Source organism: Pelodiscus sinensis, chromosome Z (assembly GCF_052426305.1).
Source record: "Pelodiscus sinensis isolate ZL-2025 chromosome Z, ASM5242630v1, whole genome shotgun sequence".
In the NCBI taxonomy this organism is placed as follows: Eukaryota; Metazoa; Chordata; order Testudines; family Trionychidae; genus Pelodiscus; species Pelodiscus sinensis.
The window spans coordinates 22,800,293-22,827,979 of record NC_143085.1 but is presented as its reverse complement, the minus strand read 5'-3'; the positions used below and the strand labels follow the sequence as shown (position 1 = coordinate 22,827,979).

The 27,687-nt window shown below is 51.1% G+C and overlaps 2 long non-coding RNA genes across 2 annotated transcripts in view; both read left to right on the top strand.

Annotated features, from left to right (window-relative positions):
* LOC142825909 (uncharacterized) overlaps positions 1-18,512 on the top strand; it is a 98,293-nt gene extending 79,781 nt beyond the window's left edge. The window contains exons 2-3 of the long non-coding RNA XR_012900234.2: positions 6,939-7,039; positions 16,384-18,512. This is a non-coding gene — a long non-coding RNA (uncharacterized LOC142825909). The remainder of the gene's footprint in view (positions 1-6,938; positions 7,040-16,383) is intronic.
* Positions 18,513-18,895: 383 nt separating this feature from the next.
* On the top strand, positions 18,896-26,382 carry LOC149520702 (uncharacterized). The gene is made up of 3 exons (XR_016348358.1): positions 18,896-20,802; positions 22,088-22,268; positions 22,582-26,382. It is a non-coding gene; the product is annotated as an uncharacterized LOC149520702 (long non-coding RNA).
* Positions 26,383-27,687: the final 1,305 nt, after the last annotated feature.

Below are 27,687 nucleotides of genomic sequence, written 5' to 3'. Positions count from 1 at the left end.
GTAGTGGGTTTTTCACCCTTAGACCCTTAGGTATGATGTTCATCTGTTTGCACTTGGAAAGGAAGATGATGTCTGTTTGGATCTGTGCAAGTTTCTTTGTGTAGTTGATGGATTTCCACTCCATACTGCTGAAAGCAGTGCCTTGCATGCTCAAAAGTTTCAGAGGGATAGCTAACTCGGATCCCTCTGAAGCTTTTAAAAGTTTAGTGTTAGTATTGTTATTATTACAAAGGTTACAAGTATTGCTGTCTATGATAATCTTTGGATAATGTATGCAGTTAATTTTTATAAAAAATGTAATCACTTCTTTGTGTAAAAAACATATTCGCGTTTTTACACAGCACGTGGACTACCCCTTCCTCCCAAGGCCCTGCCCCTTCTGGGTTAGCCTGCGGACATTTCTGAAATTTGTGAAGTGGCCCCCCTTCAAAAATTATTGCCCACCTCTGCTGCAAAGAATCTGGTCTATAGTGCTGTTGAGTACCCACAGGGATGTCCCTCAAAGAAGAGATTTGCTTCCGGTACACATCACCAGCCAGCCATTATATCTTTGACACTTTCTGGATTTCCCTTTTGTTTTGGTTACATCCCTGAAAACACTGCAGTGCAGTATTACTGCATTAGAGAAGGTGTTGCTCTTAAACAAAATATGGAATGGTTGTGGATATCCATCCAGAGAAAAAAATTTAGTCCACCCCAAATGTATGTGTTAGAGAGTAATACACAGGGCTCGACAAATACACTAGCCCGCAACGAGTAGATTTTGCCAGCTGGTGAATGCAGGGGCAGACTGGCCCAGTGGGCCATTGTAATGGGCTGGCCTAAGCCCACCCTACGGGCGGCGCAGCCCCATCCAATCCGCCAGCCCCATCCAATCTTAGTGATTCTCAGCACAGGGCTGCCTGCGTGCAGCTGCAGTGCAAGGAGGCGGAGCACCAGCAGACACCAGGACGCTGGCGTGACGTGGCCTCACTGATTCTAAAGGGCCGCGGCAGCTCAGCTCTGGCTGTGTGTCCACAGCAGCTGGCTGCGGGGCGGAGCCAGGCCCCACCCTGCCAGCTCCAGTCCTGCCACGACCCCAGCCCCTCACCGGCAAGAGAGTGCTCACTGCCGACCGCCTGGCTCGCCGCGGCCACCCCACGTCCCATCTAGCTCCTGCCACCCATTCACCACACTGCCGCTACACCCTTGATCCCCTGCTTTCCCTCTGGCTTTGTGCCGCCCTTGCACCCTGCACCCTGCTCTCCCCCTCCAGCTCTGTGCTGCCCATTCCCTGCACTGCCCCAGACCCCGATCCCTCTGCCCCTCCCGTTCCCCGTGTCCCATTCCCCGTGCCTCCACTGTACCCCGCACACTGCTCCCCCAGATCTCTGCGCCCCTCTGGCTGTATGCCTCCTGTTACCTGCACCACCCTTGGCCTCCCCCTCCACTGTTCCCTGCACTCCTCTGGCTCTGTGCTGTCCCTGCAGCCTGTTTCCCCTGTGGGTTGGGAGTGATGAGGTTCTTGTCCATAGGGAGGGACTGGACAGGGCAGGGAAAAGGCTGCTGTAATCCAGCAGCGAGTGAAAGGGGAAGTTCACTTGAAGCACCTTTGCCTTTATGGAAAACAATGAATGAAAATGCAGTTTGTTATTTATAGGGCTAAAATGCTGGGACAAAAATGAAACAGAAAAAAAAAAAACATTGCAAAATACAAACATGTAAAAGACAACAAAAAAGGGGGGGGGAATGTTTTGCTTCAGGCAGCAAAAAACCTAGAGCTGGCCCTGGGGGAGGGGAAATGGCTGGGTTGGGCTGTGGAGAGGGGAGGGGAAAAATATGGGGAAGGGGCTTGTGCTGTGGGGAGGGGAGGGGAGGAGGTCAGGAGAAGAAGAAGAAGAAGAAGAAAGGGGAAGGGAACAATGGACAGGGGTGCAGGAGAGAGAAATGCCAGGGGGCCAAGTGCAGACAATGAGGAAAAGGGCAGGAGGGGAGGTGTCAGTGGGAGGGGGGACAGGGTGATGCTGGGAGAGGAGAGGGTAAGGGCACTGGGGGCTAGATGGAGGAGGAGGAGGTGCTGGGAGAAGGCTTGAAAGAAGGGGTGGGCATGAGGAAGGTGAGGATGGAGCAAGGCATGTGTGAGGGGAATGGGGGCAGAGGGTGCTGAGGGGGTGGGTATCAGGGAAAAAGAGGGCAAAGGGGGCAGGGGCAGTGAGGGAAGGGGGAAGAACCAGGAGGGTGCAGGTGCCAAGGGATTCTGGGGGTGAAGCAGAAGGGCAGACACCTGCAGGGGAGGGACCAGCACCAGAGGAGAGAGGTAGGGCAGGTGTGTAGAGGGAGGTGTTAGGAGATGGGATGAGGAGGGGTAGCTCACTTGATCAGAGTGGGGCTATTGGAGGAGTGGGCATGGGGGAGAGAAGGGCTGGTGGAGGGGGGCAGGTCTCAGGAAGGCTGAGGGCCGTGAGAAGGGCAGGAGTCAGGAAACAGAGGAGGGTGAGGGGTTGGGGAGCAGCAGGCACCAGGGGAAATGATGGAGCAAGAGGAGACATGGCAGCAGAGAGAAAAGGTAAAGGTTTATACGATATTTATTAATAACTTGGGTGATTTTAATTAGTAATTACTGTTCTTATTCTTATTAGGAATTTATGCAATTAAAAAAACACTTTTTGGGGGGGAGGGCGGCGAATCCCTTTTTTGTTTAGCGAGTAGGGTTTTCCAGAATTTGTCGAGTCCTGGTAATACACTATGTTTATATACCAGATAAAAACTACAGCATAAAACTTGTCCTAATCCAGCATTCTCAAGCACTGGTCAGTGGACCAGTGGCAGGCCACAAACCCCTCCCTGATGAGCCATGGCATTCTGCCAGGTCACTCCCCCAGCTGCTAATGAACCCTGCCCACTGAGGAGATCTGTACCCTATAAGGTGTGCATCTCCACCCACACTAAAAATTCTTCTCTCACCCTCCTATGGTGAGTGGCACTGTGGGCTGCCCTATGTCCTGCAGCTGTAGCCGGGCCCTACTGGGACAGCCTCACTAGTTACAGCTCTGGAAGAAGCCATGTGGCCTGGCGAGCGGGACTGTGTGGCAGATGGCTGCTGCATGTCCTTTCTGTTGTGAGCAGCATGTTCGGGATCAGGGAGTGGAGCCTTTGTGGCCTTGACCATCCCGACCTTTATCAATATTGATGAGGATCAGGTTAGGGGCTCTGGGAAGCTGCACTGAGTGTCCAGAATTTTCCGCCTCTCCTCCGACTAGACCCAGGTTCCCCTACGGGTCTCCCCTGCCAGCTCTGGCCTACACTGCATGTCTAGCCACTTCCCAATGTCCCAGGGTGCTGCAGTTGGCAACGTGGGTCACTTGTGCAGGGAGCCAGGCTCCCTGACTTAAACCAGTGGATATCAGGGGAGCTAGTACTGCCCAGCTGTCACGTGACTCTGTGCCTCTAGGCTCTGACTGTGAATTACCTGGAGAGGAATTCTCAAGCCACCAGAAACATATGCCCACCCCTGTTGGTTGTGAAGTGACATCACCAGTCCCAGGCATGTGTCAGGACATGAAAAAGCACTTTGCTGTGTGGCAGAGCCCAGCCCGGCAGCTTTAGAGCAGCCATGACCCATGCAGCAGCACTCAGCTGGTGGCTGGGAGGCAGTGAAGAGCTTGGTAAGGAAGACGGGGCAGGCATTTGGAGCTACGGGGATGGAGCTAGTGCCGGGGAGCTCTGGGGGCTCTAAGAGGTGAGGGGCTAGTACTGGGGGGCTCCAAGAGTGGGGCTAATGTTGGAGACTGGAGGCTGGTATTCAGGAGGAAAATCTGGGGGGTGGGTGCAGGGGACTCTCGGGTCAGTGGCTGGTGTCAGGGGGTAGTGGGGGTGGGGTGGGCTCTAGGGGTTAGGGCTAGCACTGGGGGACTCTGGAGGCCAGGGCTTTTGGTGGACCAGTAACATTTATTTGCATATTCATTATTTGCATAATCAATTTGCAAAATGCAGATAAAATGTTACCGGCCTGCCAAAAGTTTGTGACTGGGTTTTGCCAGTCCCTGGTATCGAAAAGGTTGGGAACCACTGTCCTAGTTAATGTTTCCTCTTACAAATTAGCCAGATTCAAACATCCCATGATGTGAACATACTGAATTCACAGCTTTAGCCAAAAGGCTTATGAAATTCAATCCTAAAGGCACACTGGGATAATGGTAATGTCTCAGACAATTACCTGATTGCAGTCCCTACAAAAGAACTTTCAAGCTTCAACCCACTGTGGTCTGCATTGAACCATTTTAGAACATTGCATTATAGGTGCTATCATCTCTTTCATCTTCCAAAATGCAAGATAATGGATGCCAATTGCAAACATTTACCAGTGGCATTTGAGATTTATATCACGTCATGCCCCAACCTACTATTGGCTCACTGATATAGACATGTTGCTGGTCTCCTCTCTTGCCATATGAAAGTACAGATGTTCCAAGAACTAGGAATCAAATACAACCTTATACTTATAAATATATACTTCCCTGAATGACCTGATGGATTATGCTATTGATTTTCTTGGAACTATACACCTGAGAGAAGTTCCTCCAGTGTGTGTTTGAAGGAATGTGCATTTAAATATCTTGAATATGAATGTGGCTATGTATTCATTATTCCCAGTGTGAATATGGAAAAATAAAGTTGCTTACTAAAAATTTAACATGAATGCCTAAAGAGCTATCTGTTCAAATTTTGTAATATAGGACACAAAGTGAAGCAAAAAAGACTATTCCTGTTGATTTTTTAAAAGCACTTAGTTCGAGTAATTTTTAATTACTCAATCTTCCACAGATGTACGGCAACGAGCAGCACCAGAAATGGCTGTCCAAGCAACAATCATATTTGTTAGTGCAGACATTTTGAAGAAAACCAAACATTGTTTCCAAGCATTGCCATTTCTGCCAATTATTCAACCTTTTTTGATGGGGAAACAGTTCAGCTTAATTGAATGCTAACTTGAAAACCACTACTTTGACATATTTTCTGACACCAAAGAGAAATAGCTTTAATTTAAAAAAAACGACGAGGAGTCCTGTGGCACCTTATAGACTAACTGAAGTGTAGGAGCATAAGCTTTTGTGGGCAAAGACCCACTTCGTCAGATGCATGTAGTGGAAATTTCCAGAGGCAGGAATAAATATGCAGGCCAGGATCAGGCTGGGGATGATGAGGTGGATCCAATCAAGAAGGATGAGGCCCACTTCTAGCAGCTGATCTGGAGGTGTGAATTCCAAGAGAGCAGAAGCTGCTGTTGTAGTTAGCAAGCCATTCACAGTCTTTGTTTAATCCAGAGTTGATTGTGTCAAACTTAAAGATGAACTGTAGCTCAGCAGTTTCTCTTTGAAGTCTGGTCCTGAAGTTTTTTTGCTGAAGGATGGCTACTTTTAGATCTGCAATTGTGTGTCCAGGAAGATTGAAGTGTTCCCCTACAGGTTTTTGTATGTTGCCATTCCTAATATCAGACTTGTGTCCATTGATTCTTTTACGTAGGGACTGTCCTGTTTGGCCGATGTATATAGCAGTGGGGCATTGTTGGCACATGATGGCATATATTACGTCGGTGGATGTGCAGGAGAATGTACCAGTGACAGTATGGCTGATCTGGTTAGGTCCTGTGATGGTGTTGCTGGTGTATATATGTGGGCAGAGTTGGCACCGAGGTTTGTTGCAAGGATTGGTTCCTGAGTTCGAGTTATTATGGTGCGGTGTGTAGTTGCTGGTGAGAATATGCTTCAGGTTGGTGGGTTGTCTGTGGGCAAGGACCGGCCTATCTCCCAAGGCCTGTGAAAGTGAGGGATCATTGTCCAGGATGGGTTGAAGATCACTAATGATGCGTTGGAGAGGTTTTAGCTGGGGACTGTAGGTAATGGCCAGTGGTGTTCTGTTGGTTTCTTTCTTGGGCTTGTCCCGTAGCAGGAGGCTTCTGGGTACACGTCTGGCTCTGTCAATCTGTCTCCTCACTTCCTCGTGTGGGTATCGCAGTTTACAGAATGCTTGTTGAAGATCTTGTAGGTGTAGGTCTCTGTCTGAGGGGTTGGAGCATATGCGGTTGTACCTCAGTGCTTGGCTGTAAACAATGAATCGTGTGGTGTGTCCGGGATGGAAACTGGAGGCATGCAGGTAAGTATAATTAAAGTAAAATAGTGTAAAATTAAAGTATAATATAAGTAAAATAGTGTAATTTAATTTAGACACTAGAGCACACTACTATCTTGTATTTTCGTTTTGAGAGTGATTTCATGGAAAAATATATTTCAATGAATATTAGAACCACAAAATGCCAATAAAAGCAGCACCCCCTTTGTAGGACTCAAGCTAATAGAGAGGATTACATTGGAGCTCAAGTTAGTTTAAAAGTGAGTTGTCTGTGCAACCTTAATTCATCCTTCTTATACATATGCATGATTATTCAGTGTCTTTAATTACTTTTTCCATAGGGCCCTGCCTCATTCAGGACAGTTAGTGTTCACTTAATGAGAAGTGATTGAATATTGTTTTATCTTTGCTGTGCAATGTGGGGCCCTAGACTCATTTACTGTACACTAATCAAATTGTACCCTCAAGATAATTTATTCATTTTCTCGTGGGCTTCTGTATAGCACTCTTTATATTTGTGAAACACTCAGATACTTATCTTTTCAATTCCCTGCAAGATGAGGGTACCAAAAATTAGAGCACTTTTTGACCTTAATCTCTGTGCCCTAGTCCTTGTTTGTAAGCATGATGAAATTGTTCCTCTGAAGAACTTCATGTAAGTAGTATTCAAGACAGAGTTTATACTTTTTCAAACAAGGGAATTCAGTGCCTATAACATCTCTCAGCTTAAAGGCCCTGAAAGAGTGATTTAGGGTCATAATGAAATATGTTTTCTGCTGGACATCCCACAGGACTCAATATGATATTCTTGTACACTAAATATTTTTCAGAATAAGTGCATCAGAATCTGACCCTTAGCGATCTGAAAAGAAAAGGGCTAACTGGAAGCCAATCTACAAATCCCAGCAAGATTGAAAATCATTCATCTAAGGTATACCAGGTACCTAACCCAGCATTGGGGGTCCTACGTGCTGTAATACAAATAAACTATATGCAATTAGCTGGGGTCTTTCATCTAAGAGCAGAAGGCCGTGTCTGCTGTGCACACACATTAAAAATATTACAGCTCTACAAAAAGTCAGAAGGAATTTTCATACTGTGGTGCTTAGCCAAAATTCCCAACAGGCTACTCTGAGCTGCCCAAAAGGAAGTTACCTACCTCTACAGTAACTGATGTTCTTCGAGATGAACGTTCCCATGGATCAATAGGTTGGTGCGTCACTGCTGAGACCATTGATGGAGATTTCTGACAGCTCTATCCTTGGGCCGCACATGTGCCAGCCAAGGCAGACACACGATGCTGAACTGCCCATACTGCACATGCACAAACCTCACCCCCCCCCGCCTCAGTTCCTTCTTTACCTCAGAGTCTGCAGTCAGACGAGCATTACCCCAAAGTAGAGGGGAACAAGGGAGGGTAGTAGAGACCCACGGGGACACTCATCTTGAAGAACATCAGATATTGTGGAAGTGGATAACCTTTTCTTTTTTGACAGATGTCCCCATGGGTGCTCCACATTAGGTGACTACAAAGTCATATCTCCTTAAGAAGGTAGGGACTTTGAGTCAGGAATGAAAGGAGTGGATAAGACAGATTTTGAGAATCTGAGGCTTGACAGAGGGCCCTGCAAGAGTACATACTGTTTTGCAAACGTGTGGTCTGAGGACCATGTAGCAGCTAGTGGGACTTTTCTGAGGAAGGCAACAGCCGTGGAAACAGCCCTGGTGGAATGGGTTCTTATTCTGTCTGGCGGGGCCACTCTGGTTTGCTCATAGCAGAGTTTGATATAGTCCGCAATACAGAGTGAGAGTCTATATGAGAATATTGTGCCATCCTTGTTGTGGTTCGCTATGGATACAAAGAGTCTAGGAGAAGATCGGAAGGGCTTGGTGCACTGTAGGTAGAAGAAAAGAACACTGCGGAGATCAAAGGTATGCATCTTTGATTCAAAATCATTCACATGAGGCTTTGTAAAAAAGGTAAGTAATTGAATAGCCTGGTTGAAGTGGATTGAGGAATGTATCTTTGGGAGGAATTTGGGCTGGGTGCATAACATGACCTTGTCCTTGCACAAGATGATATAGGAAGGATCAGCCATGAGGGCTGCGATTTCTTTCACTCTTCTAGCCAAGGTAATGACAACAAGGAATGCAGTTTTCATGAACAAGTGTCGTAAGAAACATGTAACCATGGCTTCAAAGGGAGCTCTAGTATGCACATTTAGCACCAGCTGGAGGTCCCATGGTTGTCTGGATAAAGGGTTTGGAGTCCCTTTAAAAACTTGTGTGTGAGTGAATGAGCAAATACTGAAGCGTCATTGATATTGCCATGGATGGTGGTAATAGCAGCGAGATGGACCCTAATGGAAGTTAATGCCAGACCAGTCTGTCTGAGGTAGAGGAAGTAGTCAGGAATAGTTGTTGGTGCTGTGGATGGTGAAAAATTCTTTTGAGTGCACCATACCACAAATCTCTACCACTTGTGAGCATAAGTCTTGCATGTACTAGGGGCTCTGCTGTAGAGGAGAACTGTTTGTACTTTGTGGGAACACAAAAGCTCTATGCCCAAGAGCCATTGAGGAGCCAAGCTGTGAGGCAAAGAGAGGTTCGGTTCAGGGGCTTGGTCTGACATGATGGGAGGAGAACGAGATCTTGGAAGAGAGGTGAGTGGAGGAGATGATCGAGGGACATTCTGGTCAAGAATAGGAACCACAGTTGTTGGGGCCATGCAGATGCTATGAGGATGAGGAGAGCTTCGCCTCTTCCAATTTTGTGTATCACTCTGTTTAAGAGTGGTATCAGTGGAAAGGCAGAGAAGTGCTGTGTCCAGGTCACTAGGAAGGCATCACCCAAGGAACCCTAGCCAATGCTTGCTTTGGAACAGTAATGTTGGCATTGTTTGTTTGTGGTAGTTGCGAATAGGTCTATTATTGATCAGCCCCAGTGACGGAATTTGTCAGACAAGACCTTGGAATATAGTTAGTATTTGTGTTCCGGAGGAAGCTCTATGCTTAGGGCATCAGTTGTAGTATTGAGCATGCCTGAGAGGTGTGCTGCGTTAATGGTAATATTGTGTCTTATGCATCAGGTCCATAATGTAACTGCCTCTGAGCGAAGTGCACGAGACCATGTGCCTCCTTGTTGATTGATGTAGAACAGTGGTTCCCAAAATTTTCAGCATCATGCCACCTTTTTAATTTTTGAGACACTCTTATGCCTCCTCACCTCTTCTTTACCATCATCCAACCCCCCTTTTAACAAAAAATTCAATTAATAATTTAAAATTTAAAATAAAACACAAAAACTTGGTATAAAAAGTTTACTTACAATTAAAAATATGAACAAATAGTTTTCCTTGGCACAAAAATTTAATAAAAATGTAATTTAACATAAAAAAATAGCAGAACCAAAACAAATTTAATGTGAAGGATAATGCTGCATTTTCTTCAAGAGTTGGGAAATCCTAGGTTTGAAAGATGAAAGTGCGCAATGCAAATAGTTTTCAACATCCATTCCATTTTTGTTTCAATTTTAACACTTTCTAGCTGGGAGACCCCCCTCCCTGAGCCAGTAGCCCCTTCTCCTCCTCCTCCTTCACCCAAATTCCCTCCCTGAGCTTGAAAAGCTTAGGCGCAAGCTCTGGGAGGGAATTTGGGTGCAGGAGCAGGTAGAGGAGGAGTTGCTGTCTCAGGGAGGGTCTCCAGACTGGAGAGTGTTGGGGTCAGGTAGAGGGTTGGGGTGCTGAGCAAACCATAGGCTTATTATGGATGTGAGGGTGCAGAAGTCCAGATTGGGATATATGAGGGGCTCAGGGCAGAGGGATTGGGAGTATGATGGGCTCAGGACACAGATTTGCAGTGTATGGATTGTGCAGTAGTGTTGTGGCAGAAGACTGGGGATGTGAGAGGCTCAGGACAGGGGGTTCCAGTGTATGATAGGAGCAGGGTTGGGATGTGTGCGGGAATGCAGAGGTGTTATGATGCTGCAGCCATATGGGGGCTTGGCAGCAAGGCTTCATTTTTAAATAAAATATGTCCAACACAAACTTTTCAGCTTTGTCTATTTCTGGGAGAGGCGAGGAACCTGCTGTGGGTCAGGGATCACTGACACACAGAAAAATCAGTCAGGGACCACACAAGTGAGATGCAAAAATAACCCCCCTCCAAGCCTCACTGATGTGGCTCCAACTGAGACACCTCCCTTCCCTGGCATCCCAGCCCCATGGGGGGAGGGTAGGTAGGACTGAGGTTGAAGGCCTCCAGCCAGATTAACTCTTCTGGTGTTTCAGGGTTAGTGGAATGTGTGGGCCCCTCTATACTCTGAGGTAGGGACAAAAATGAGGGGTCCAGCGTACGAGACAAGGAATCCAGTATGCCACTGAGTGGGATAGGGATGAGGTGCAGAATCTGGGTAGAATATAGGGTACAGGAATAAGCTGGGGATAGGTTTCTGGCCAGGAGAGAGGGGGCAGGCGCAGAGTGCTGGTGGTGTCTAGTCAGGGTGCTGGATGGGATCTGGCTAGGGGGCAGGAGCAGGGTGCTGGTAAGACCTTGGGCAGGGTGCTGGTGGGGTCCTGGGCAGGATGCAGATGGAAGTCTGGCCGGGGGCGGGGTGTAAGTGGGGCCTGGAGCAAGTTGCTGATGGGCTCCTGGGCAGAGTACTCGTGGGAGTCTGGGCAGGATACTCATGGATGTCTAGGAAGGGGCTATAGGGGGACAGGGTACTCATAGGCGTCTGGGAAGGGGACAGGGACAGCTTGGCTGGTACCTGGGAGTTCCACAGCTACATGCTAGGTCTGGGTTACCCTTGAATGGGGGGGCTCTTATGATAAGTGTTCCCCTGTAGTTCTTTTTCTGTTTGTTTACTCTCTTATGTCTCTACTTTTTTTTCTCTCTTTTTCTGTTTTGTCCAGGAGTGTAAAGCCTGGTTTGTGATGCAATCTAGTAGTCTTGATGTTTAAATTGTTCAAAATCTTCAATTTTTGATATTAAATCGCTGCCAATTGCAGTTTTTTTTTTTTTTTTTTTTTTTTTTTTGAATAGTGGTAGAAATGTAGCCGTGTTAGTCTGGTGCAGCTGAAACAAAAAACAGGACTGTGTAGCACTTTAAACACTAACAAGATGGTTTAATAGGTGATGAGTTTTCGTGGGCCAGACCCACTTCCTCAGATCAAATAGTAGAAGAAAATTGTCACAACCATATATACCAAATTATACAAATAAAAAAAATGAACACATATGAAAAAGACAAATCAAATTTCAGAACAGAAGGGGAATGGTAGGGGGGAAGGGACGGAGGTAAATGTCTGTGAGCTAATTCATCCTTGCCACCATGGATGTAAAAGCTCTATACACCAACATCTCACATGAAGACGGATTACAAGCAATTAGAAACACTATCCCAGAGGACACCACTGCCAATCTGATAGCAGACCTATGTAACTTTGTTCTCACCCACAATTATTTCCAGTTTGAGAACAACTTATACCTCCAGTTCAGCGGCACAGCCATGGGTACACGCATGACCCCACAGTATGCTAATACCTATATGGTTGACCTAGAACAATGTTTCCTCAACTCCCATCCCCTTTTACTCTTCTCTACTTATGCTACATCGATGACATCTTTATGATCTGGACACATGGCCAAGAAACACTGGAGACATTCCATAGAGATTTTCACAATCTACACTCTACCATCAATCTCTGCCTGGACCATTCTACATGAGAGATCCATTTCCTGGACTCCACAGTACAAATCAGCAATGGAAAATTAGACACCACCCTCTACAGAAAACCCACTGACTTATACAGTTACTTACATGCTTCCAGCTCCCATCCAGAACACACCATACAATCCATCATCTATAGCCAAGCCCTTTGATACAATCGCATCTGCTCTAATCCCACTGACAGAGACCAGAAACTTCAGGATCTCTACCAAGCATTTATAAACCTCAACTATCCACCCAGAGAAATAAAAAAGCAAATTGAAAGAGCCAGATGAATATCTAGAAACCAACTACTTCAAGACAGATCCAAGAAAACCAACAATAGAACACCACTTGTCATCACCTACAGCCCCCAACTTAAACCTGTCCAATACGTTATCAATAAACTACAGCCTATACTGGAATAGGATACTAAACTCCGAGAGGCTCTGGGAGACAGACCCATAATCTCCTATAGACAACCACCAAACCTGAAGATGATTCTTACCAACAACCACAGGACATACCACACTAATACCAACCTTTGTACCTTCCCTTGCAACAAACCCCGTTGCCAGCTTTGTCCACATTTTCACTCTGCTGATACCATTATTGGACCCAACCAAGTGAGTTATAAGATCAAGAACACATATTCCTGCACATCCAGAAATATAATTTATGCTATCATGTGCTGAAATTGTCCGTCCGCTATGTACGTTGGACAAACGTCTCAGACACCTCTCCAAAGGATCAATGCCCACAAAACAGTTATCAGACAGGATCACAAAGAAAAAACAGTTTCTTGCCATTTCAACCAGAAAGGACATTGTCTCAACGACTTGATTACCTGCATCCTGCTTCAAAGGCCTTTTAAGACTGCACTTGAAAAAGAATCCTCTGAACTGTCATTCATGCTTAAATTCGACACTTTACACACCAATTTGAATAAAGACGCTAATTATCTTACTCATTACAAAGATAGCTTCCCCAATTATCACCTCTAATATCATTAGCTCACAGACATTTACCTCCCTCCCTTCCCCCCATCCCCCTCCCATTCTCCTTCCGTTCTGAAATTTGATTTGTCCTTTTCATATGTTTTCATTTTTTTTATTTGCATCCTTTGGTATATATGGTTGTGACAATTGTCTTCCACTATTTGATCTGAGGAAGTGGGTCTGGCCCATGAAAGCTCATCACATATTAAACCATCTTGTTAGTCTTTAAAGTGCTACACAGTCCTGTTGTTTTTTTTTTTTTTTTTTTTTGAGAGTGAGAGATAGAGAGAGAGAGCATTGCCACGGTTTGAAGCACAGTATCCGAAAGGAGGAAAAAAACTATTCACATAAGAACAGGAGAATCATAGAGCTGGAAGAGACCTCAGTAAGTCATCAAGTCCAGCCCCCTGCCAAGGCAGGACCAATCCCAAATAAATCAACCCATCCAGGGCTTAGTAAAGCTAAGATTTAAACACCTCTTGGGATGGAGATTCCACCACCTCCCTAGGTAACTCATTCCAGTGCTTCACCACCCTTCTAGTGCAATAGTTTTTCCTAATTTCCAACCTAGACCTCTCCCTCTGTAACTTGAGACCATTGCTCGTTTTGCCATCCATCACTACTGTGAACATCCTTTCTCCATCCTCTTTGTAACCCCCCCCCCCTTCAGGAAGTTGAAGGCTGCTATCAAATCCCCCCTCACTCTTCTCTTCTGCAGACTAAACAAACCCAAATCCCTCAGTCTCTTCTCATAGGTCATGCACTCCAGCCCCCTTACCGTTTTGGTCGCCCTCCTCTGGATCCTCTTCAATGTGTCCACATCCTTTCAATAGTGGAGGCCCTAGAACAGAACACAGTACTCCAGATGTGGTCTCACCAGAGCCAAATAAAGGGGAATAATCTCTTCTCTGGATCTCCTGGCAATGCTCCCCCTAATGCATCCTAATATATCACTAGCCCTCTTGGCTACAAGGGCACATTGTTGACTCATATCCAGCTTCTCATCCACTATAATCCCCAGGTCCTTTTCTGCAGAACTGCTACTTAGCAAGTCAGTCCCAATCCTGTAATAATGCTTGGAATTCTTGAATGCTTGGGGTCCTTGTTGAAACTCATCAGATTTCTTGTGGCCCAATCCTTTAATCTGTCCAGGTCACTCTGGACCGTATCTCTGCCCTCCAATGTATCTACCTCTCCCCCTAGCTTAGTGTCATCTGCAAACTTACTGAGGGTGCAATCCATCCCCTCATCCAGGCCATTAATAAAGATGTTTAACAAAACTGGTCCTAGAACAGATCCTTCTGACACTCTGCTAGAAACCGACCACCAGCCTGACATCAAGCCGTTGATCACTATCTGTTGGGCGCGACAGTCTAGCCAGCTTTCTATTCATCTTACAGTCCATTTATCCAATCCATATGCCCTTAACTTACTGGCAAGAATATTGTGGGAGACCGTATCAAAAGCTTTGCTACAGTCAAGGTATATCACATCCACTGACTTTCCTATATCCACAGAACCAGTTATCTCATCATAGAAGCTAATCAGATTGGTCAGGCATGACCTGCCCTTTGTGAATCCATGTTGACTATTCCTGATCACTTATCCCTCTTCCAAGTGCTTCAGAATGGATTCCTGGAAGATGCCCGCCATGATTTTTCCAGGGACTGAGGTAAAGCTGACTGGTCTGTAGTTCCCTGGACTGTCCGTCTTCCTTTTTTAAAGAAGAGCACTCCATTTGTCTTTTTCCAATCATCCGTGTTTGTGTTTAAGCTCACCAAGGATGTCCCCAGTTAGCCAATCTGGTTGCCTACCATATTTGCTTTCTTGCTGCGCATCGGGATGGTTTCTTCCTGTGCCTTTAATAAGTCTTCTTTAAAATACTGCCAGCGCTCCTGGACTCCTTTCCCCTTCATGTTAGCATCCCAGGGAATCCTGCCAATCAGTTCTCTGAGGGAGTCAAAGTCTGCTTTTCTGAAGTCTAGGGTGTGTATTTTGTTACTCTCTTTTGTTCCGTTAGTCAGGATCCTGAAATCTACCATCTCGAATACTAAACAACTGTAATGAAGAAACAAACTAACTATAAGGGAGAGGTCTAATTCTAGTAGGAAAAAACTGGGAGAAATGGTGTCAGGAGAGATGAAGGTTCTGTTTTAAGTCAGAGGCGGTAGTAAAGGAACTGAGGAGCAGAGGGTCTCATGCATGTGCATTCTAGGCAGATAGGGAGCCGGAACTATGGGTATGTCTACACTACAAAGTTAATTCGAACTAACAGCCGTTAGTTCGAATTAACTTTCATAGGTGCTACACATACAAACCACTAGTTTGGACTTAATTCGAACTAGGTAAACCTCATTCTACCAGGAGTAACGCCAAATTCGAATTCAGTAGTTGGAATTAAGGGCTGTGTAGCCACTTAATTCAAAGTAGCTGGAGCCCAACCCTCCCCAGGTTCCCCTGGTGGCTGCTCTGGGCCAAACCAGGAAAACTCCTCTCCTCTCCCCAGCCAGATGGCACTTGCCAGAGCCAGCCCTGCCAGCAGTCTCTGCCCCGAACCAGGGGCTGCAGGATGAGCCAGGCAGCCAGTGCCAGCGAGCCGTCCCCCCGCCCAGTCCCCCAGCACCCAGGGGCCAGCCAGGGGCCGTAGATGGCGCGCACCCTCCTGGTCTAGTGTGGAGGTCATGGACCTCATTGAGGTTTGGGGGCAGGCCCCCAGCGTCCATGATCTCTGTACTAGGAGGAGGAACGTGGCCGTCTACGGGCGCATAGCGGCCGCCATGGCCCGAAAGGGACACAGGCCACCCAGGAGCAGGTGCACCTGAAAGTAAAACAGCTACGGCAGGCGTACGCCAGGGCCACCAGGGGCGGCGCCGCAGCAGGGGCTGCCACCTGCCCCTACTTCCCTGCCCTCGACCGACTCTTGGGGGGCGGGGCGGTCCGTGCCAGCCCGGGAGGCAGCGAGCCGGGACTGGAGGGCCCTGACCTGGGCACACCGGAGGGGCCACCACAAGGAGTTCCAGCACTGGAGTCGGCAGGGTCATCCAGGGAGACCGTACCGGGGAAGTAGTTCGAATTAAGTAGTTCGGGGGAGGAGGCGGGAGGGAGACCAGGGACCGCGCACGTGGGCCATGCCTCCCACGGATCACACAGACACCTGTGCACGTGCAAGCACATGCCATGCCACGCTCCAGCTGCGTGACACCCAGGGGCTGTGGCCCAATAGGCACATGCATGTCTGAAGAGACCTGACATGCTCCTGACCCTGGGGCGGGACCCAGCAGGATGCTTTCCCTCCACACGTCTCCTCTACATGGAGGCAGGGGACATCTCCCCCCCCCCACCCGCCCACCGCCCCGGCCACACTATACATGGCACAGGGACATGGGTGCGGTCTTGGGGCAGCTCCCCGTCCCGGGGAGAGCCAGACATCCTGACCATGGCCTCTGTACAAGCACAGCGGCTCTGACTGTGCAGGGCATGGTCGCCCTCACGTTGCGGGGCGGGGGGAGGGGGCTGGGCATCATCTTCTGTGTCCCCAGGGAGAAGTGACCACTCTCTTTCTCTACAGCTGCACCAGCTGCTTGTGCAGGGCGCACCACCCCACCCGGGACATGCTCCCGCACCCATGGCCTGCTCCGGTCCGCCACCACAGAGCAGGAGTACTGGGACCAGCACCTGGGGTCCTTGCGAGCCCTGCACCACACCGTCAAGGCCTGGATGTGGGAAGACCTGCAGCTCCGCCAGGAGCAGCTGGCTGAGGACCGAGCCAGAAATGCAAATCTGCAGGCCCTGCTGCAGAGCATGGTGCCCTGTGCTGATCCTGCGCCTGCTGTCCCCCCAACAACTGTCCCTCCTCCCACTCCTACCCCCCTCCCACCTCTTCCTCCTCAAGCCCCACACCCTCCTCCTCCTCAATGTCCACACCCCCCACCTCAACCTCTGCACCCTCCACCCCATCCCCGTGGGGATGCCGAGGCCCCCTCCCTTGCCGTGCTGGGAGGCGGTTGGCCCGGCGACACCTCCACCCCGATCCCTGAGTTTCCCCTCCCCCTCTTTCCCCTTGCTTTCCCCTTCCAGCTCCCTCCTCCCAGTTTTCCCCCTCCCCTCTCCGACACTCTCTCCTGCCCTTTCCTGCCTCCTTTCCCCCATCTCCCCACAGTTTTATTTCCCCTCCCCAGTTTTGTTAAATAAAGAGAGTTTGTATTTTATTTTTTTACATCAGGAAGGGGGGCTAGGGAGGGGTAAGTGGAAGAAGGTGAGGGAGGAATGGGGCATGAGCCCCCGATGGGGAGGACTAGGGTAGCTCTGCGGGCTCCTTGGGGTGGAAGCTCTCCTGCAGGGCCTCCTGGATCCTGACAGTCCCCCGATTGAATTCAAATTAGCTTTTAGGTCTAGATACACTAGTTCAAATTAGCTTAGTTCGAATTAACTAATTCGAATTAAGTTAGTTCGAATTAGTGCTGTAGTGTAGACATACCCATTAATGACACACTCTTGCAGTTCTGATGCCATGCAACAGAGGGCAACAGACTGCACCGAAAACGTTGCGTATGAAAAAAAAAGCTTATTGAAGTTTTTCTACAATATTTTACCAACTTTTTTAAAGCACAAATCGTTTAATTTAAGTTAAATCTTTGCCCTCAAACACTTCACGTGCAATGATCTTGGGCATTCCACACAATAATTTAGCATTGAGAGGCGATCTTTTCCTGTGCTTTGCGGTGACAATTTGGATTTGGGCATCCAAATCCAAACTGGCAGGAAAATGTCTATTTGAAACTAAACCTCACACAAGCCATTTGTGCTTCTAACTGACCGTTCTGTCTCCTTTCATTTGCAAAAAACTCAAAACAAAGGAAAATGTCAAATAGAAGCCCAGGTGGGATGATACGTCTGGTGCCTCCTGCCACAGCAACCCCCCACCCAGTGAGTGCAGAGGAGGCAATAACTCACTGGCTGCCGGGTTACGACAGGGGCAGGGAATTCCAGAAGAAACTCGCCCAGCAGAAGGGTTTGGGATTCCCCCTCGGAAAGAGCCACTTTCCTGCCCTGAAAAGACATTTCCAGGCTCAGTCATGCTGGGCGAAGCCCAGGAAAGGGGCATGGAGACAAAGCATCTCATTGGACGAGCCCGCCCCCCCCGTTGTGTCATCATATTTCCTTTGGCATCCGTTGCCATGTGTGACGGACCGGACCGGGCCGTGTCTGGGCACAGCTGAGGGCATCCGCTCAGGGCGAATTGCTCAAATTCGGGGCACCTTACAGCCCCCAGACTGGTGACCTTTCCAAACAGGCCACAAACCAGTCCCACGGAGCGCTTCAGCAGCCTGCCTGAAGCATCCCGAGCAAAACCCCTCCGATACCCCAGCAATATCCGTGCCCCAGATGGCCCCGGGCCTCATACACCGGTGAGGTCACTCGTCAGGTCGGGCCGGTGAACTACGAGATCTATCAACCGGATCGGAAGAAGAAAACCCAAATATTTCATGTAAATTTCCTGAAGCACTGGCGAGAACGGGAGGCCCTGATGATTACCCCCTAGCCAGCAGAGCCCACTCTAGGGCCGGAAATACCTGATCTGGGGGAGGAAAGAGAGCCACAGCTGGGAAACACCCTCTCTGCAACCCAGGTGAAACAAGCACATTGTCTCATAGGGTATGTCGACACTACCCCGCTAGTTCGAACTAGGAGGGTAATGTAGGCATACCGCACTTGCAAATGAAGCCCGGGATTTGAATTTCCCGGGCTTCATTTGCATAAGCGGGGCGCTGCCATTTTTAAAACCCCGCTGGTTCGAACACCGTGCAGCACGGCTACACGGGGCACGAACTAGGTAGTTCGAACTAGGCTTCCTAGTTCAAACTACCGTTACTCCTCGTGGAATGAGGAGTAACGGTAGTTCGAACTAGGAAGCCTAGTTCGAACTACCTAGTTCGTGCCCCGTGTAGCCGCGCTGCACGGGGTTCGAACCAGCGGGGTTTTAAAAATGGCAGCGCCCCTCTTATGCAAATGAAGCCCGGGAAATTCAAATCCCGGGCTTCATTTGCAAGTGCGGTATGCCTACATTACCCTCCTAGTTCGAACTAGGAGGGTAGTGTAGACATACCCAGAGAGACATTTCGAAAGACCTTCATAACCCAACCCGGCCGTACTGGGGTAATAACACATAACATTTGGACCCCTCCAGGCCAAGTGGTACGAGAAGGTACTCGGCCTCTCCCCCGCCAGATGCGGAAGGTAGTCGAGGAGGAAGTCCAGTCGATGCTGCAACTGGGAGTGATAGAGCGCTCCCAGAGCGAGTGGCGTAGCCCAATCGTCTTCGTGCTGAAGCCAGATGGCAGTGTCCGCTTCTGCATCGATTTCAGATGAGTAAATGCAATTTCAAAATTTGACGCCTACCCCATGCCGCGAACAGACGAACTGTTAGAACGCCTGGGGAGAGACGACTTTATAACCACCCTGGATCTTACAAAGGGATATTGGCAGATCCCCATGGACCCCGAATCGAGAGAAAAAACTGCCTTTTCAACTCCCTCGGGATTGTTCCATTTTATAAGGATGCCATTCGAACTCCATGGGGCCCCTGCAACATTTCAGCGAATGATGGACCGCTTGCTATCCCCGCATACGGCATATGCCGCCACGTACCTAGATGATGTGGTAATTTACAGCCAAGATTGGGAGGAACATCTCGAGCGGGTAGCGGCCGTAATGCGGACATTGCGGGATGCCGGCCTGACCACCAATCCCACGAAATGTAAACTTGGCTGGCAGGAAACCACCTACCTCGGGTACCAGCTGGAGTGGGGCCTAGTCCGGCCTCTAGTAGGGAAGGTGGAGGCGGTCCAAAACTACCCGGCACCCAACTCCAAGAAGAAAGTAAGACGGTTTTTAGGGTTGGCAGGCTACTATCGCCGTTTTGTGCCACACTTTGCAACTCGAGCCGCGCCTCTCACGGCGCTCCTCAAGAAAGACAGTCCTCAAAGGATCAGGTGGTCGCCGGAATGCAAGACAACTTTTCAGGACCTAAAAGCCGCTGTGTGCAGCGAGCCAGTTCTGTTCAGCCCCGATTTCTCCCGGCCCTTCATTGTCCAGACGGACGCGTCAGACTGCGGACTGGGGGCAGTACTGTCCCAGGAAATTGAGGGAGAAGAACACCCAGTGCTGTATATCAGCCGAAAACTATTTCCTTGAGAGCGCCGCTACGCCGCAATTGAGAAGGAGGCCCTAGCGATAAAGTGGGCCATCGAGGCGCTGCGGTATTACCTCCTTGGAGACTCTTTTATTCTTTTTACAGACCATGCACCCCTACAATGGCTCCATCAGATGCGGGATACCAACAGTCGCATCATGAGATGGTACCTGTCCCTCCAACCGTATGTATTCACAGTGAAACACCGAGCAGGGAGGGACAATGTCGATGCCCTGTCCTGCAGGGAGGAAGAGCAGAAGCCCAGTCCCGGAGATTGGGAGCTGGACTTAAGGGGGGAGGAGTGTAGGGGGGTGGAATGGCCACCCACTGAGCCGGAGGCGGAGGAACCCCTCTGGGAGCCATTTTGGCCCAGCCTAGCCCCGCCCCCTCACCTGACCGGAAGTCAAAGGGCGGGACTAGGACTATAAGAAGGCTGCCTGGGAGCTCAGTCAGGGCCCAGCCTCCGAGGGAGCCGGAGGCCGGTCCAGAGCTCCTGCCTGGGGAGACTAAGACCTGGGCTAGGCCGTCCTCAGCCACCTCCCTGGAGGCCGCCAAGGCTTCCCTGCCGGGACTACTGAGGCCTTGCCACGCCAGCCAGCAGAACAACCCGAGGACCCAGAGGACTGGCCCGAACCACTAAACCGGCTGGACCCCCGGTGGGTACTGGAACGCCGGGGCTGGACGAGCCCGCAGGACGCTACAGAGCTCCGACCCCTTGGCCCCTGGATTGGGCTGCCTGGATCCTGCTGGGACAACACCGACCTCAACTCCACGACGGACCTGCCGGAACTACAGGTACCGGGGAAGGGGGGGGACGAGAAGTGGCCCAGGGGGTAGCCGGGTGGGGAGCCGCCCGCGGCCAGCAAGATACGGGCCGGAGCCCTGCTGAGCCAGTCTCAGCTGCCCGGCTGCATTCAGGGCCCCTGGGCCGGGGCGCAGTAGGGGGGTGGGCCTGCGCCCCCCCCGGCCACCCCGAACCGGGTGGCAGTCTCCCCCCCTCACCGCGGCTGCCAATGCCCTACCGGGCCCGCTCCTGTATGAGGAGCTCCTACGAATGTGGGGTTGGCTGGGCCACCCGGCTTGAGGGCCTGGCCTAATGGACTGTGTTTATGGCCCGCCCTGCCTGAGGGCGCGGGTTTACCTACGGTACGTCTGAGACTGACCGTGTGTCGGGCGGGACCCCTTAAAGGGGCCGGACTAGACTGGGTGCCAGGCCCTGACCTGTGCAATAATAGACTGACTATGGCCCAGACCTGAAGGAAGGCCGGGAGAGACTCGCCTATTAAATTAAGGCGCAGTAACGCAGGGAGGCAGGCGTGTCTCCCGCTGCGCTGGGGGCTGAGGAGCCACCTCCTGAGGGCCTACCGGCCTATCACAAACCCGTCAGTCCCCCAGAAGGGGAAAGCTTAGAGGCTACGGTTGTCACTGCCGGAGGGCAGTGACCTAAAAGGCGACATGACGACGAGAGCCACCCGCTACAGCTCCGCTAGTTCAAATTAAGTTTGCTAGTGTAGTGCCTGTCAAAGTTAATTCGAACTAACGTCCGTTAGTTCGAATTAACTTTGTAGTGTAGACATACCCTGAGTCCTTTTAGTTAAATGTATATCCCTTTGTCCTAACGCTTAGTAAGTTTAGCAAAAGGCCTAAGCAGGGAAAGATAAAGTACTAGAAGAATGTTGAAGGCTGAGACCTTAATTGCTTGATTTACAATGACTTTTTCTCTGAGAGTTTAAGCATAAGACTCCCCCTTTCCCGGGATGTAATTCAGTGGGTGCTATGGGAACCAGTGGGAGTGAGGGGTGGGCTGCCTCCGCGCCTATCCCACTGACGTCTGTGTTTCAGATCAGACACCATCCAGGTAGAGAAATTGTCCTCTTCACCCTAGCCAGGCCTGCCAGGCCCTGCTCTGTTGTGGTCCCCGTCTGCCCAGGCGGCATGGGGGGCTCTGCCAGACCCTGCCCCAGTTACTGTCCTCGTCTCTCTGAGCAGCGTCGGAGGCTCTGCCCTGGTTACTGTCCCTGCCCCCATTTACCCAGGCAGCGTGGGGGGCTCTGGTTTCTGAGGGCGTTATTTCCTCCAGGACCTGCGGGGCAGTGTGCAGCGACTCTGCCAGTTCCTGGGGCAGGCACTGGATGAGGTAGCCCTCACGGCGGTGGTGGAGAACGCCTCCTTCAGGGCCATGCGGGAGAACCAGATGTGCAACTCGACACTGCTCCCTGCGGACATCATGGATCAGGAGAAGGGCACCTTCCTGAGGAAGGGTGAGGAGATGGGCACCCTGGGGCAATGCCCAACAAGGCTTCTGGGAGCATGGATCTGCCCCCCCTCCACTCCCAAAGTTATAGTGAGGAGGCTGCTGTCTGCCAGCCCCATCATTGGGGAGCTTCACAGATCCCATCGAGCCCTTGTGGGGGATGAGCCGGGGGCAGAGCCAGGATTGTGCACTGGGAGCAGGGTGGGCTCAACCCCCCCTTGCAGCAGCAAGCGCCCCGCAATCTGCAGGGTGGGAGGCGAGTCCCAGTCCCCTCGATGGCCATGGTGCGAATCCTGAGCAGCGCCACTCGCCTTCCACAGGCATCTGTGGGGACTGGAAGAACCATTTCACAGCAGCGCAGAGCAAGGCCTTCGACGGGATCTACCGGGACCGCATGGGAGGCCTCCTGGGGGCGTTCCCCTGGGATGCGCCCTGGGATTGAACAGTGGGAATAAAGCATCCAGGAGACCACGAGGAGCCATGGCTGAGTTGCTGGGAGTGGCTGGCTGCCGTGGTTCACACAGCCTATGGGAGGGAATGGCTCCGGCCTGGCAGGGTGGACCAGGCTGAGGAGCGTTGCCTGGCTTGGGCATTTCATGCCAGTGCTACCTGCCATGCCCTTGCCCTCCCTCCCACCAGGTTCCATAATCAGCCTGGCCTCTTATTGCCACAGGGAGCACCTCCAGGGTCAGCCTCCAGCCACTGCAGCTCGCTCCCTCGGCCTGTGACACCTCCCTGAACCTTACTGGCACCGCTCTACAGACTGAGGTGCATGTTCTGGGAGTGAGGTGTTGTGTCATCGTCTGCCCTGGAACTCTGGGTGCCTTAAATGCTCTGCTGCTGGACTCACAGCCTGACACCCATAGCCTCCGACAAGCCCACAGAGCCCTGTGTGCGCCAGCCTGTGGCTTCCTTCTTCCCTCCAGAGCTGAGTTTCCCCCAGGCAGGCTTTTCGCAGGAGTACGAGGTGCAGGCTTCCTGTCTCCTCCTTGCTGGCAGGGCCCATCCCACTTAGCTCTGACTCCTGCACTCCCCACACCGCCAGCCCCCTGCCCTGAAGGACCCGAGCAAGGCCAAGTAAGTCTTCTAGTAAAATATTATAGCTTAAAAAGAGAAGCAATGTTTTGGTAAGAGAGTGAAGGAGAGAGGTACAGATTGGCCTTTCTCACCCTCGTTGTCTGAAGAAACAGTTCAGCATTCAGTAAGTAAAGGGTTCACCCTGGAAAGTGGGTGACCAGGAAGTGTTGGCAGGTAGCCAGGAGAACCAATGGGAAGAACGTGTTAGAGTTGGCTTGAAAGGGAATCTGCCTGCTGCTTTTCCTTTGGGCATTCAAACCAAGAACTGGGGGGAAGGGAGATGAATACCCATGCCTAGAAATGGACTAGACTTTGGAAGTACAAACATGTGAGTAGATAGGGAATGTTTATAGTTATACACAATTTTCTTTGTTTTGGTGTTTAGTTAACCCCCCCTTACGCTGTAACTAAAACTGAATCCCAGGGAAGCAATTCTCTGTGTTTTAATCTATTCTTTTCTCAGCTGCTCTATAACACCTAGCAATGAAGTATCCTTTATCAAGAATATCTTTTTGTTTTGTTAATAAGAACACCCTTTTAAAGACAAGGATCTGATTCTTGTGTCCTGGAAAGTAATAGGAGGTGGGTGAGTGCATGACTAAGACTGAGAGGTCAGCTATCAGAGATTATTGGGTTTTCTTCAAGCTTGCTAGTGGTAGCAGAGCTTGGGATACCCCTCTGAAGAAGTTCCCAGGAGCCAGCATCCCACACCGGCAGCTCCTCATAGTTGTGCCATCCTCAGCTGTGGCATCTCCTGTCTGGGATCGGATCTCTCTGCTTGGGAAGAGGGAGGACGTGGCTTTGGAGGTCACTGGGGGGCCTGGTGCTGTGCAGAGGCAGCAGTCGGGCCCCACACACACTCCCCACATCAGTAGGAGCCATGGGGAAGCAGAGCACAACAGAGCAAGTGCATTTGTCCAGTGCTGTCTGACTCCGCCATGGCTCCTGCCACACAGAGAATAGAGGGGGCATGACTGCTGCCTCCATGTGGTGCCAGCCCCCCAGTGATCCCCAAAGCTGCATCCTAGGGTACAAGATGCCACGCAGGGAGAGGGCGGGGTGATGGTGGGAAAGAGCAGGGCATGGGGCAGTAATGGACAGGAAGTCCCAGGCCAGATTGTGCAATTGCTCCAGCTGAGGATGGCCCATGGGCTGGGGACAGTGCTGCTGAACACGATCTGGGGGTTATCCAAGATCACAAATGGGCATATGAGTCAACAAGGTAATACAGCTGCAAAAAAGGGTTTGTCTAAACAGGGCTCTGGCTTGTCAGATCTGGGCGGTGCCTGTCCTCCTCCACCGGTCTCAGCTGACGGACTCTGTTGGGTTCTGGCTGCCACACTGTAGGGAAGATGTGGGCCAGGTGGAGCGAGTCCAGGGGAGAGTCACAAAAATGATAAAAGGTGTAAAATACCTGACCCATGAGAACGCCATAGACAGTCTTGAGAAAAGAAAAGGTAGGGAGGGCCGATAACAGGCCTTCCCATGTGTTACGGGCTCTTCTAAAGGGGCTGATGATCACTTGTCTCTATGTCCACTGAAGTTGGACAATGTGTGAGGGACTTTACCTGCACCGAGGGAGATTTAGGGGAACTTTCTGTCCCTAAGGGCAGTTAAGCTCTGGAAGAGGCTCCCAAAGGAGGCTGTGGAATCGCTGTCGCTGGAGGCGTTTAAAAAGAGGCTGGGCAGACACCTGTGAGGAATGGTCCAGGGTGACGTGCTCCCCTCACAGCTCAGACTTGAAGATTTCAGGGGGTTTCTTGATGCCCTGCCCCTCCAGGGCTCTGTGCTTTCTGCCTCGCTGCTCTGAACGAACTCCCCGAAAACATCCATTGAGCTGCCTCATCATCCCTTCCCTCCGTAGCACTCCCCGTCTCCATGACGCCTGCAAAGCCAGGAGAACCCTGGGGCTGATGGTGTGATGAGACCACTGCCTCTCCTGGAGACGATGACTCCTTATGCTGCCCTCCCAGGCAGTATGGGCACTGAACTTCTCTTCACTGATCAGGTGCCCAGCACAGGGCGGTTCTCCTCACGGCGCAGCAAACGGCTTGGCTGGGGCTGTGACAGACCGGACTGTGTCTGGGCACAGCTGAGCGCTTCCGCTCAGGGCGAATTGCTCAACTTTGGGGCTCCTTACAGTCCCCAGACTGGTTACCTCTCCAAACAGGCCACAAACCAGTCTCACAGAGTGCTTCAGCTGCCTGCCTGAAGCCTCACGAGCAAAACCCCTCCGAAACCCCAGCAATATCCATGCCCCCGATGGCCCCGGGCCTCATACACTGGTGGGAGGGTCTTAGCACCCAATCCCACCTACCCCGAACAAGTACTGTCCGGTTCCAAGAAACCAGCCACAGATCCCTGGTCAATTTACCCTCTGGACTTTACCCACAAATCATGCTGAGCCAATCCTTTAGTATCTAACATCTAAAGGTTTATTATTACAATAAAGAAAAGCATGAGAGTAAGGTTGTTAAAGGATAGTACATTACATGCATCAAATTTCCTGGTTCTCGATGCAGCCTCTAGCAGAGATGTTACAGCTGCTGGCTTACAAGACCTTGTTGCACATCCTAGGGTCAGGATGGGCACACAGTTCTTCCTGGCTCCTCGATCCCTGCACTGCTAGCTCTGGGATGAAGTGCTGAGCTGAGTGAAAGCAACTTAAAATTCTTACAGGTACTGTGGTACCACAACTCCCTTTGTGGAGGTCAAGGCAAGAGCTTGAATCACAGAATCATAGAATAATAGGACTGGAAGGGACCTCAAGAGGTCATCGAGTCCAGCCTCCAGCCCTCAAGGCAGGACCAAGCTCCGTCTACACCATCCCTGACAGATGTCTATCTAACCTGTTCTTAAATATCTCCAGAGAGGGAGATTCCACCACCTCCCTTGGCAATTTATTCCAATATTTGACCACCCTGACAGTTAGGAATTTTTTCCTAATGTCCAACCTCAATGTTGACACCCTGGCGTCGCGCTGCTGCAAGGACACCATGATGGCCAGGATCGTGGTGAGCGAGTGGCGGCGGCCGGGAGGAGGGGAGGGGATACGTGGGGTGGACAGGGGTCTGCCTGGGCCATGGTGGCGGGTGGGGGTGCTGGAAATGGGATGGGTGGGGCCAGGAGTGCTGGAGGGGAAGGGGGAGGTGGACATGGGGAGGGTGGGTGGGGATGCTAGAGGAGGGAGGGACACAGAAATGGGGCAGGTCTGGGGTGCTGGACAGGGAGGGGGATTCGGAACAGGGAGGGGTCTCCCCGGGCCATGGGGGGGGGAGCTGGAAGGTTAGCAGAGCGGGCTGCTGAGGATGCGCCTGGGGAGCAGGGATGAGGAGGTTCAGAGGCTGGTCACCAGGGCAGTGAGGGGCAGGAGACGGCCTGGGGACAAGGATTGAGCTGGTCCCGGTTTGGGAGGGGGGTGCTGGGAGGGGCCCTGTGCCAGGCAGGGGGGCTACAGGCCAGCGGGAGGCAGTGGGGTTGGATCCTGCTGGGTGGGGGCGCTGGCCGTGTGAGCGTCTCTTGGGGGCCCCAGCCTCACAAGCCCCTTTGTCTCCTTGGGTCTCACAGGAGATCATGGAGGACTCCCCCCCCCCACTGGTCTTGGCCGACTGCCTCAACGCCGCCTGCAGCCTCAGGTACCGACCCCCCCCCCCGCCGACTTCCCCCCAGAGCAGATCCCCTGACCAGGGAGTGGGAAAGTCTCTGTCTCCTGGGCTATGTCTAGACTGCAAGCCTCTTTCGAAAGAGAGCACCCAGTGAGTCTGGATGCTCTCTTTCGAAGAAGCCCTAGTTACATTCAAGAACGCCTTCGTTCGAAAGAAGCACTTTCCAAAGAAGGCGTTCTTCCTCGTGAAATGAGGTTTACCGCCGTGGAAAGAAAAGCCGCGTTCTTTCGATTTAATTTCGAAAGAACGCGACTGCAGTCTAGACGCAGGTGAAGTTTTTTCGGAAAAAGGCTACTTTTCCCGAAAAAACCCCTGAGTCTGGACACAGCCCTGCTGCTGAATTAACAGTCTCTGCCCCTCTCTCCTGCCAGCACCTTGCAGCCTCCCCTACAGGCCCAGCTCCTGAACCGCCTGCTGAGGGCGGCCGTGGGTCAGACTGTGTCTGGGGACTGGCAGCAGGAGCCCATCCACACGCAGGTACGTCCCTCCGGGCCCTGCTCCCGGGCTGGGCTGGAGCTCCAGAGAGGAGTGGGGGTGGGGGCAGAGGGAGAGAAGAAGCTGCAGGTTTGGATCCTTCCCTCCAGGTTTCCCGTTGCTCTCCCTGGGGGCCCGTCCCTTCCATGCCCAGCCTGGGCTCCTCCCTGCTCTGCGAGGCGGCTCAGACCCTGCTCAAGGCTGCACCCC